At 40.3% G+C, this 13256-nt stretch overlaps 1 protein-coding gene across 2 annotated transcripts in view; it reads right to left on the bottom strand.

Annotated features, from left to right (window-relative positions):
* Positions 1-8793, bottom strand: part of SCYL2 (SCY1 like pseudokinase 2) — a 69963-nt gene extending 61170 nt beyond the window's left edge. Inside the window, exon 1 of one of the 2 annotated variants that reach the window (XM_043562298.1) lies at positions 8543-8793. The gene's annotated coding sequence lies outside the window, so the exon portion shown is untranslated. The remainder of the gene's footprint in view (positions 1-8542) is intronic. The other variant, XM_043562297.1, reaches the window with a different exon arrangement.
* Positions 8794-13256: the final 4463 nt, after the last annotated feature.

Raw genomic sequence — 13256 nt, 5'->3', positions numbered from 1 at the left:
ATTTGCCTGACAAAGTCTGTGTCCTACAAATCTTCCTTAACCCACACTTTTCCTTACAATTTTCTCCTACTTGACCAAAGAAAAGTATTTTCTCAGCTATCCCAGTCTTATTATAGGGCATTTCCCTGGATATAAAAAACTTTGAAGAGTAGGGTAAATGCAATTCAAGAATGCATTAATACTGAAAGTCCCTTAAGAATAAAGCAAAAAATATCGGGGCGCCTGGGTGGCTCGGTCAGTTAAGCATCCGACTTCAGCTCAGATCATGATCTCACAGTTCGTGAGGTAGAGCCCGGCATTGGGCTCTGTGCTAACAGCTCAGAGTCTGGAGCCTGCTTCGGATTCTGTTCTCCCTCTCTCTCTGCCCCACCCCTGCTTCTTGCACTCTCTCTCTCTGTCTCTCAAAAATAAATAAACATTAAAAAAAAGTTTTTTTAATAAATGCAAAAATAAGTTCGGGAAAAAATACTAAAGAGGATGTATGTGCTTTATTCCTTCCAGCCCAGATATTAACAGCAAGACCCCATGCCTTATCTATCACAGATTTACAATTAAGAAATAAGATGGCTGTCATAGGGATATATAAGAACAAGCTAATTTCAATCAACAGGCAAAAACTCCAAGGTTTTGATAAAAGTAAAACATAATCACAATATGCAAGTCTAGAAATTAGATCCTTTTTAACAACTGAAACTCTTTTTTTTTATGTTTATTTGAGAGAGCACATGAGAGGGGGAGAGGAGCAGAGAGGGAGAGGGATAGAATCCAAAACAGGTTCCGTGTGGACAGCACAGAGCCTGATGCAGGGCTCAGTCCCATAAACCATGAGATCACGACCTGAGCTGAAATCAAAGAGTCCAACACCCAACCAACTGAGCCATCCAGGTGCCCTGTAACTATCTAAACTCTTGACAAAAATTTCAGATACCATCAACTTAAAAACATGCAAAGGAGTATATTGCTTTTCAAAATTATTTAGAGAACACACAAGCAAAAATATTTGGAAGGCCACTGGACTAAGGCAGCACTAGTTTATATCTAATTTTCTCTGTTAATTTAAATTGTGTTGATGTAAATATGACCTACTTTCTTCCATGACAGATTTGAAGTATCTATAAACAGAAATAGAGACTCACTTTCCCTTTTTAATTTAATGCATTTCTATAAGCAGTTAGAAAATGTTGCTGTTGGCATTATGAAAATATTTATTGCATGCCAAGTTGTTCTCTATGAACATCTGCTGCTGATTTTGATGGGGGAGGTGAAGGGACATAAAAACCCTATTTAAAACCTACATACCCATTCCTCTAACTCTGCCTAAGTCGCTACGTATTATATGCCATGTGCTGGTTATACACTGGAAATGCAGATGTAAATAGAAACACTTCTCTCTTTAGGGACTCAGTCCTGTAGCTAACTCAAACCTGCAAAGGTTTACAGCAATTAACAAGACATACGTGCCATGCTCCAGGAGAGGAGCAAGACCATGATGTGATTTGAGAACTACAAATAGCTCAGTATGAAAACAAAGGATATTTTCAGAGGTAATATTCAAACTTGAGATGCCCATCCATCATCCAAACAGAGCCAAAACTAGTGTGTGTACACATGATGAGAACAGACATGGAAATTCACCTGGTAAATTATTTAATATTTATTGAGTACCCACTGTGTACGTGATACCATATAAGAAAGTGGGGGAGAAAGAAGGAAAAATAAGCCATGAAAGATCTTACCATCAAAGGGCCAAGAGACAGAGAAGTAAACCATCCATAGCATTAGCCTACAGTGATAAAATGCTACAGAATACACATACAAAGTCTTACATAGCAAAAAAAAAAAAAAAAAAAAAAATCAAAAAACAAAACAAAACACAAACAGGAACAGAGGGAAGGAAGTTTTCCCAAAACAGTAAAGCAAAGCTAGAGATGTCTCTAACGGTGAATAGGAATGAACTAGGTAGAGAATGGGAGAAGTGTAGGAGTAAAGACAAAGAGTAAAAACAAAGCAGTTCAGATAAAGCTGGAGGAAACAGGGAAGTATGGCAGAAGAGACTTATAAAAGCCAGTTCACCAAGAGCAATTAGTAGTAAGCAATCAAGCTATAAGCCACAGAAGGGTTTCAAGCATGAGTAAGATCAATCACTCTATCAAGCAAAGTGAAAGATATACTAGGAAGTGGAAGGAGGGAATATGGCAAGACTAAAGGGAACATCAGTGTGATGAACTAAAAACATAGTGAGGGATGATATAATTTACAATGTATACAAAGCAAGAAAACAAAGAAAAGGACAAGGACACCTGGAAATAAGGACAAGGAAGACAGGGAAGGGATGGCAGGAAGAGGGGATGTTTCAAAGGTGTTAGTTATATGGATGCTTATTTTATAACTACATATTAAACTTTGCTATGCACTTTTACATACATCAAATTTTAAACAAATTTTAAAAGAGGGAGAGGTTGGGGTGCTGGGTGGCTCAGCTGGTTGAGCGTCCAACTTTTGATTTCAGCTCAGGTCATGATCCCAGGGTCGTGGGATCAAGCCCCATATCGCTCTGCACTGAACATGGAGCCTGCTTGGGATTCTGTCTCCCTCTGCCCCTCTCCCCTACTTGCTCTCTCTCTCTCTCTCTCTCTCAAAAAAAAAAAAAAAAAAAAAAAAAAAAAAAAAAAAAAAACAGAGGGAGAGGTTGCTGAAGTAAGATAATAGCAGTAAGGAAGGAAAAGAAAAAAAAAAAAAAAAACAAGTACGAGTTAGAACTAAGCGAACTTTGTGACCAATTAGATAAAGGAAAGGGACAAAACTAGGAATCCCAATCAGGTCTCCCATTTCAGAGTCTAGGTGGAGAGTGAAGCCATTCACCAAGGCTTATAAGACTTACAAGAGATAACTCTGTTTTTGAGAGGAAGAATTCAATTTTTGACATTTTGAAGTTGAGTTGCCTGAATGACATTCACATGGAGATAGATCTGGTAGGTTTTTAGATATATAGGCCAAAACTTAGAAAAAAAGTCTTGACTGAAGACTAAACTTTGGGCACCATGAGCTTATAAAGCAGTACAGTAGTTAAGGCTGTGAGCTTGAAAAAGGTTGCCAAAGAGAGCTTTTAAAAGAAACCTTGGGAATGCAAGCTTGGTGCAGCCACTCTGGAAAACAGTATGGAGGTTCCTCAAAAAACTAAAAATAGAACTACCCTACAATCCAGCAATTGTACTACTAGGCATTTATCCAAGGGATACAGGGGTACTGTTTCAAAGGGACACATGCACCCCCATGTTTATGGCAGCACTGTCAACAACAGCCAAAGTATGGAAAGAGCCCAAATGTCCATCGATGGATGAATGGATAAAGAAGATGTGGTATATATATACAATGGAGTATTACTTGGCAATCAAAAAGAATGAAATCTTGCCATTTGCAACTATGTGGATGGAACTGGAGGGTATTATGCTAAGTGAAATTAGTCAGAGAAAGACAAAAATCTTATGACTTCACTCATATGAGGACTTGAAGAGACAAAACAGATGAACATAAGGGGAGGGAAACAAAAAGAATATAAAAACAGGGAGGGGGACAAAACAGAAGAGACTCATAAACTGAGGGTTTATGGAGGGGTTGTGGGAGGGGGCATGGGCTAAATGGGTAAGGGGCAGTAAGGAATCTACTCCTGAAATCATTGTTGCACTATATGCTAACTAATTTGGATGTAAATTTAAAAAAAAAAAAAAAAAGAAAGAAACCTGAACCCGGGGCAGCTGGGTAGCTCAGTAGGTTAAGCGTCCAACTCTTGATTTCGGTCAGGTCATAATCTCATGGTTCATGGGTTCAAGCCCCACATCTGGTTCTGCACTGACAGTGTGGAGTCTGCTTAGGATTCTCTCTCTGCCCCACCCCTGTTCACACACTCTCTTTCTTTCTCTCAAAATATGGGGCGCCTGGGTGGCTCAGTCGGTTAAGTGGCCGACTTCGGCTCAGGTCATGATCTCGCGGTCCGTGAGTTCAAGCCCCACATCGGGCTCTGTGCTGACAGCGCGGAGCCTGGAGCCTGTTTCACATTCTGTGTCTCCCTCTCTCTGACCCTCCCCCGTTCATGCTCTGTCTCTCTCTGTCTCAAAAATAAATAAACGTTAAAAAAAAAATTTTTTTTAAAAATAAACTTTAAAAAAAAGACCTGAACTTAAATGAGATTTTGAATTATTAGCAATATTCCTCTGACATATAAGTAAACTAGAGCCCAAATATCCTTTTTCTTAAAATGTTAGCTTTTCAAATTTTCACTTGATTGTTGAATAAAGAAAAATAGCCAGTATTTTTTTCAAAAGATAGTTACAAATGATAGAAATATCCATTCATATAAGCCATTTCCCCTTGTATACCATTTAGTAGAATACATGTGAAATTCACTCATCTTTCCCTCCTGAATCCAGGCAAAATAAGATTTGGGACAACTTAATTATGATTCCAAGATTATATCTCCCTGTATCTGGCTCAGTCATCACTTGGTTTTTGGTAGAACTAGAAGGTAAATCTGCTATAATACCAGATTTTATAAGCAGCTGGCAGAAAGTGGGTTGACTGTTACAGCACCTGATGTACAGGTAGCTGAAAGGAATTGGCAATTCTTTCAGTTCTGCCTACTTACAAACTCTAGATACAGCAGGAATAGAGTAGGTAAAATTAGATTTAAACTTAAAAAAATTCCTACATTTTCAAGTAACACAACTGCCAAGAATCCCTTACTTCCCCAAGAATAAAATATCAAAAAGTAGAATTAGCTCACACTTATGTTGTAAATACTGTAATGCAAATTTAAAAGTTACTATAATTACATCTGATAATGAAATAAAGTTTAGTACTTGTTAGTCTCACGGCACCTAGCAGAAACGAGACTTTCAATAAGCACAAAATAATACACACTGACCACTAGTGAACAGTACAAATAAATACCAATGAACTCAAAATAGTTTGCTTTATTCGTTAAAGAAGCACAAGGGTCTGAGATTTCTCTCCATATAAATGCCTGAATATAAAAGAATACCACTTATACAGTGATTTATACAGTTAGGTATTCGTAAAATGAAATTTTGTAATTCAAAATAAGAATTACATTAACATGACACAAATGCTTTTGGTAAAATGATTGATAAAATTTGAGAAAAAATGTCGTACCTACACTCCCATATGCAATGTGTATCTGTTTACATCTAAAGTAAGATGGTTCTGAGATATATTCTTGAAATACATTTTTTTCTTGTGAGAACACTCAGAGATCACTACAAGCTTTAAAAAGATATCGTTTTCAAAAAAAAATGATTGACACTATTCTTTAGCCTTTCCATCATGGTTAATCCTACTCAGAAAACAAAGATTACACAAGCAGAGTATAATCATTCTCTTTACAACTACAGAAAGTATCTAATTATTATCAGTTGAGCTAGAACAGATTACTTACAGGAGACAAGCTGATTTAGGAAAAACATAAAACACTAAAGAGACTTAGGAATGAACAATGATGCACACATCTGTTCAACAAATTAGTGGTTACCTACCAGGTAGAAAGCACCATACTAGGTACAGTAAGAGAAACAAGAAGTAAAACATTCCATCACTATTTACAAACTTAAGACCACTGTACAATAAGCCTTTGAAAACAACATAAGAAATTACAAGGCAATATATGTTTAAACATCAAATCAGCAATTTAAACAGTAAGATCTGAGGAGAGATTGCATCCAATTCTTGTGAAGGCACTTCAACCCCATGTACTTAGTGTAGTTTTTACTACAGGAAGTCAAGCAGATTCTTGAAATTACCATAATTTCAAAAAAGTAGCAGCACTGGGGTGGCAGCATCTCACTATTCAGCCCCTTCAGCTAGAGAACGGGGAAAAGGAATAATCAGGTAGGAAATCAGACTAAATGACCACTAAGGTCACTTTCTTACGTCTACAGTTCTTTCTTGATTTAAGAATATACAAAATCTGAAATACAATGGAGTAAAATGTGTGAAAACTGAAACTCATAAAGCACTGAACTGTTGTCTAAGGCAACAGTTTTCAAACTCTGATGAACATCTAAATTCATCTAATAACATCCAAAGGACTGAATAATTTGTTAATTACATAGATGCCTATCTACCGTCTCAAACCTTTGGAATCAGAACCTATAAATGTGCAGTCAGGGCAGCATTTGTATTTTGAGCAGCTCCTCAGGTGTTCTGATGCACAGAGTGAGAATTAAATGTGATATGACTAAGTACACAATCTTCAGTGGCAAGGAAACCTGGGTTCAAATGCCTGTTCTAATACTTACTAGCACTGTAACCACCAACTACCTCCCTAACACTATTTCTAATCCATAAAAAGGGGGAAATGCCACCCACATATCATGTGGTTGTTCAGAGGATTAAAGATGATGACACATAAAATGTTTAACACAATTCCTGGCACATTTAGTAAGCACTGAATTCATTCATTCATTCATTCATTCACTCATTCAACAAACATTTATTAAACACTTACACAGTATCAGATGAGAAACATCTCATTAATTTATTAAGTATTAATAAATATGGCAACTCTGCAATGGGGTCATGTGAACATATAATTATGAGACTCTACCTTAACCAGGAAAGTCTTCCCTGAACCAGGAAAGTCTTCCCTGAACTGGATGAAAAGGAAAAGAAGCGCACTTCCAAGCAGAGGAAGCATCATAACCAAAAGCCATGTACCTGAAGCAGAACAGAAAGAACAAGGTGACTAGGGGAGAAAGGAATGTCAGAAAGCACTGTGGAGATGAGGTTCAAAAGGCAACTGGGAGGCCAAACAGGTTGTTAAGGATGTTAGTTTCTCTTAAAAAACAATGGAAACCACTGAAGGGTTTTAAACATGAAGACAATGTGATTAGATCTGCATTCTGAAACCGTCACTCAGTCTGGTGTGGAAAACTACAGAGCAGGCCACAGAAAATACAAGTAGACCATAATGAGGAAGCTGGTTATACCTCAGATGAGAGATGATGATGGCTGGAATGAGAGTACTAGTAGTGACGATGAAGAGTGGACACATTCAAGAAGCCAAATTAACAGGACATCAAGAGAGAGTGATATGAGTCATGAGAGACAGGAAGATGTCATACTCTACTCCTACAAAAAAGGGATGGATGATGAAGCTAGTCACTGAGTTAAACACAGTAAGAGGACCTATTTTGGGGGGACGGGGGGTAAATAATGAATTTCAAACATGTGAGTTCGGTAGGTATTCCTAATGATAATTGATTTGTTCAGAAGTATTCTATGATACATGTCTGTTTCTGTTGCATGTTTACGGATCTTAGAAGACTAGGTTTCAGCATGTGTGTAAAGTGGATCTGAAAAGAATGAAGGTCCTTACCTTCCATTAGGTTCCTTTCCTTGACAACAATCCTCCAAAAGTTTCTTTTACGACTAGTTTAAAAATGACAAACCATATTTAAACTTTAAAATTAATATTTTTATATTAAAGAATAAGACAAATGCCAAACCAAAAAAAAAAAAAAAAAAAAGCCTGTAAAGAAGGAAGCTTCAAGTACCTGACTTTCAAGCCATTACCAGAATACAACTGGCTTTTAAAGTGACAGGCAGGTCTGGAGCATTTTCGTTAGACTATGTTAATTTTCCGGAATGGAGAGGGATGCAAAAGCTACTTTAAAAAATTATTATTCACAGAATCCAAATTGTAAAAAAAAAAAAAAAAAGTCATCATACAAATAATTCCTGAATTTGATCTACAAAAAACTAGTTTGCACTTACAATTTTAAGTCACTATTGACACGGCACTTTTAAGTGGCTCGAGTGCAGTGTCTCATGAAATGACTGTCATAAGGGCTGACCTGACAGTACTGGTATGTATTCAGTCGGATCCCAAGAAGTTTTTGCAAGCTTTACGGATCTAAACCTTCCTCCACCCTTTCTCTCCCGCTTAGAAAAAGAAGAGAGGGAGCCACCGAGGGGAGTGTTAGTCTTCGCAAAACACCTGCCCCACCCACCTCACCCACAATAACCTTCCGTTCCAGAACTAGAGCTACTGTCTGAAAAGGACGCCGGGCCGTAGGGCGCTGTTTGGTAACCCAGGTAATGAGGTGCAGACCTCAGAACTGACTGGAGCGGTCTCACCCAGTCGCGGAGTAGTATCCAATTTCCCAAAAGGGAACCAAGATCTCCACCACGGAAACCCGAGCTCCAAGGCCTGAAAGAGGGTTCTCCCTCCCACAGATGGCTCCGGCCCCGGTCTCCCGTCGCCTCAAGGCCTCTTCGGGGAACTCGGGCCTCTCGGATCCCCTCCCCGGAGCTCGCCAGTCCCCCAGCTCGGCTACACACGGGCGTCCACCGTCCCGGCCCGCAGCCGGCAGGCCCGTCACCAGGCAACAGTCACCAGCTCCAAGGGCCTTGGGAGGCCTACCCCGGGTGCGGGTCCTTCCCCGTTCCCTCCTTGCTGGCCTAGAGAGCCCAGATGGGAGTGTGGCAGGTGAAGGAGATCGCCCTGTGCCCGTGGGCGGTCACTCACCTCTTCCCTCTTTCCCGGGAGGGGCGGTGCTGGGGCTCGTTTCCCCCGCCCCCCCAAACGCTTCCTGGCTGCCCCTGCTCAGCCTCAGAGCCTTGCCGCGGCCGCCGGCTTACTCCATAGCCTTCTCCACCCGCGCGGCCTCACAGGCTGGAGCCGGAGGAGGGAAGGGGGAGGGGAGGGGAGGGACTGGGGAGGAAGAGTACGGGAGGGGGAAGAAGACCGAAAGACCAGCCGGCCAGGGCATGACGTCACTTCCGTCAGGCTTGGAGGGGCGGGGCCTACGCTCCCTGGGCCCCGCCCACCGAGTGCCAGGTGGGGGCGGTGTTACGAGCTAGGGGAGGAACCCGAGCGCTAGCTGACGGCGGTCCTTTTGACTCCGCGATTCCGGAGCCTTGGCAGCCGGAGTAGGCTTCCGGGGCCAGGACCGAGCGAGCAGAGTTTCGTTAGCCCTAAAGGTGGCTTCTGCCGGAAAAGGAGGACAGGTAGCCCTGTAGATACTAACCAAATATGTTCTGAAGGGAACGGCAGCTGAGAGGAGCGGGTGGTTTGGACTTGCCTCCAGAGGGCCAGCCCTTTCCTGACCCCGCCCCTTTCTCAGCCCACCTGCTGTCAGGTCCGCGGTAAAGAATCGCTCGCTATTCGGCTTTTTCCGGAGCTACTCTGCCCAAGGTGTCCACGAAAGCAGTGCTTCACAAACATGAATATGCACACGAATCATCTGGGGACTTTGTTAAAATGTAGTTTGGATTCAGGGATTGGGTCTGATACTCCGCATATCTAGTAAGTTCCCAGATGACGCCAATGCTGCTGCTGGTCAGCAGGCTGCACTCAGAAGAACAAAGGATTAAAGTACAAGGTGGCATCAGGAGAATTATTTTCTTAACCTAGACTACTTATTTAATGAAAGTTAGAGAAGCAGATGGCCGCACCCTTGTCTGCACCGATCATAGACTTAGCCTTTCCCGCCCCACTCCACCCTACCCCCGTCCCTACTCGCCCATCACTCCCTGGTCCCCTCTTCCTCTAATTCCTCCCTTTCCACTATTCACCCCCTATCCCCTACTCCTGTCTCCGCATTGTCCACAGGGTCTTGGGCTAATATTTCAAGGACAGACAGCTTCTGTTACTAAAGGCATTTGAAGGTGATGGACTTTTTTTTTTTAATTTTTTTTTCAACGTTTATTTATTTTTTGGGGACAGAGAGAGACAGAGCATGAACGGGAGAGGGGCAGAGAGAGAGGGAGACACAGAATCGGAAACAGGCTCCAGGCTCTGAGCCATCAGCCCAGAGCCTGACGCGGGGCTCGAACTCCCGGACCGCGAGATCGTGACCTGGCTGAAGTCGGACGCCCAACCGACTGGGCCACCCAGGCGCCCTGAAGGTGATGGACTTTTATTTCTGTCATTTTGTCATAAACATCAGACTATTATGCAAAATTGGGCATCCTGTTTCCAAAGGAGGAGACAGCTTAAATTCTTGGATTCTAACAACAAAAGACCTAGAAACAACAATCTAGATGTTTCAACTTATTCCATTATCATTCTTAAAATTGTTTAATTAAAAATTTACTGGGGTAGGGGCGCTGGGGTGGCTCAGTCGGTTAAGCGTCTGACTTCAGCTCAGGTCATGATCTGGTGGTTCAAGCCCTGCTTCCGGTTTTGTGCTGACAGCTCAGAGCCCAGAGCCTTCTTCCATTTCTGTGTCTCCCACTCTCTCTGCCCCTCCCCCGCTCGTACTCTATCTCTCTAAAAAATAAATAAAACATTAAAATTTTTAAAACAAAAGAAAGTTATTTTAAAATTTTTACTGGGGTAGAGAGGAATGAGGAGTGACTACTAAGGTCTGAGGTTTTTTTTTGAAGTGATGAAATGATCTGGATTTAGATAATAGTGATGTTGCACAACTGTGTGAGTGTACTGAAAAACCATTGAATTGTGCATTTTAAAAGGGTGGATTTTGGGGTGCCTGGCTGGCTCAGTTGGTAAAGTTCATGACTCTTGATCAGGGGGTCGTGAGTACACACCGATGTTGGGCATTAGCGCCTACTAAAAGATAATAATAATTAAAAAATAAAAGAAATAAAGGTGAATTTTGCGGTATGTGAGTTTATCTCAATGAAAAATTTTACTGTCTCCAATTAATTGAACAAAGTATGTATATTATTTAAAAGCCCACAAATAAATAGAATAAAAAGTGAACATTCTTTTTCATTATAAACCTACTTCCCAAAGGTTAATAGTTTGAAGGTTAGCCTTCTATACCTTTCCATTTATTTACATATACTTGTATGTAATTCAAGAATTCATTTATATATAACTAAGATGATGGTATACACATTCTCCAAAAAAACTAGCAAGTTTTTTTGGTTTTGTTTTGTTTTTTTCTAAATTTTTTTTTTCAACGTTTATTTATTTTTGGGACAGAGAGAGACAGAGCATGAACGGGGGAGGGGCAGAGAGAGAGGGAGACACAGAATCAGAAACAGGCTCCAGGCTCTGAGCCATCAGCCCAGAGCCTGACGCGGAGCTCGAACTCCCGGACCGCGAGATCGTGACCTGGCTGAAGTCGGACGCTTAACCGACTGCGCCACCCAGGCGCCCCTGTTTTGCTTTTTTCTATTTAATGAAATCCTTCCATGCTATAAATCTCATTCTTCCAAACTGGCTGTTAAATATTCCACAGTGAGGCTATGACATAATTTATTTAAATGTTCCCCAAGTGATGGACATTTTTATTGTTTTCAGGTTTCCGTTATTTCTCACAAACTTTTTTCTTACAGATCAACTGGCAGATAAATCAATTAGTTTTATTCAGCTGCTTGCCCTAGATCTCTTTCATGAAGGGCTTGCCATTGGTCAAAAAAGGCAAAAAGAAAAAGAAAAGAGCCTCATGAAGCCACAGGTCTGTCATAATTAAGACTCCAATGTGTGTGTGCATTCCTTTTAAATATTTTCTTAAAAAAGTATTATTCAGGGGCGCCTGGGTGGCTCAGTCAGTTAGGCGTCTGACTTCGGCTCCGGTCATGATCTCACAGCTCATGAGTTGGAGCCCCGCATCAGGCTCTGTGCTGACAGCTCAGAGCCTGGATCCTGCTTTGGATTCTGTGTCTCCCTCTCTTTCTGCCCTTCCCCCACTTGTGCTCTGTCTCTCTCTGTCTCTCAAAAATGAATAAATGTAAAAAAAAATTAAAAAGTATTCTTCAAGATTAAGTATAGCTAGTCATCATGTAATATTAAGGCTATATAAATTCACATAATAATGCATTTGATATCAGTAAAGCAAGTTCCTAGATTTACTCTGTTTTTATTGGCAGACAAACATGGTGCAGGGTTAGTAAATAAATTACGGTTTACATAGGATGGGAGGAGAAGAAACAAGAGAGACACTGGCAACAGATATGCCACACAAAAGCATAAGGTTGTCAAAACTGGGAAACTTACATATTTTTGTGTAATCTAAATTGTAAGAAACCTGTTTATTCATTTTTTTCTTTTCTTTTCAGGATGCTCTAGTCCTTTCAAGCTACTCAGCTATGGGATGATATTATTCACTCCCTTCAGACTCAGGTGGAAATAAAAAAAGAAGCATCATTGACAAACATACAAGAACTGTTTTACTGGCTCTGATGCTATTGATGTAGCATCAAGTCATCTTATGCAAAACATGTGCTTAAGTAGTAATGACACCTCTCTTCTTAAAGGAGTTTGTCTTTCCCAAGTTCTAACGAATCATCAAGTACTTGAACCAGTAGGAATGAAGCTACTGAAAAATGAAAAGGAACTCTAATTTGAAGATTAAAACAGTAGTCCCAACAAGTTTCTAGGCAATAAATCATCAAATATATATATATATATATATATATATATATATATATATATTTTTTTTTTTTTTTTTTTGCAAAAGAAAAAAGCATGCTGGGATGCTGGGAATGGGTTAACTGATGAAATAAGAGCAAAGAAATATTTAAGGTTAGTGTTAACCAAAATACTATAATATATTGTATTTAGACTCTGACAGAACAGTCTTCATTGAGTTAAACTTCAATGTTATACTTTCCATTTTATTCAGAAGCCAGTAAAAGAAAAGCTGTGTAGGGGCGCCTGGGTGGCGCAGTCGGTTAAGCGTCCGACTTCAGCCAGGTCACGATCTCGCGGTCCGGGAGTTCGAGCCCCGCGTCGGGCTCTGGGCTGATGGCTCGGAGCCTGGAGCCTGTTTCCGATTCTGTGTCTCCCTCTCTCTCTGCCCCTCCCCCGTTCATGCTCTGTCTCTCTCTGTCCCAAAAATAAATAAACGTTGAAAAAAAAAAAAAAAAAAAAAGAAAAGCTGTGTAGAAATTAATCTATGTCCATGTCTGCTCTAAAACTGCTGTGGAAGACATTACCACATAATTTTTTTCAGAATTTATAGAAGGAAAAACTTTTACCTTCTTTGATGAATTGTATGCTTTATAATTTTGAAACATGACTTAGCCAAAGTAAAAAGAGCCAACAGTATGTGGGAACTCAGAACAAAAGTTTTCTATTCAATCATTGCAAAAATGTTAACTTTACATTTAGCATATATTCTTTCTCTTTATTTACAACCCTACTTGGTCCTCTTTTGGTGATATCCTATTATCTAATAAATGTATTACTTGTGTTTTTTATTTTTATCCCCATGAAATCCTTTGTGAAAATAGGGAATGTCTAAATAAGTTTCAATAAGTTAAAACAT

This window comes from Prionailurus bengalensis, chromosome B4 (genome assembly GCF_016509475.1).
Source record: "Prionailurus bengalensis isolate Pbe53 chromosome B4, Fcat_Pben_1.1_paternal_pri, whole genome shotgun sequence".
Taxonomy (NCBI): domain Eukaryota; kingdom Metazoa; phylum Chordata; class Mammalia; order Carnivora; family Felidae; genus Prionailurus; species Prionailurus bengalensis.
The sequence above is the reverse complement of the archived record's forward strand: the minus strand, read 5'-3'. Positions and strand labels throughout refer to the sequence as shown.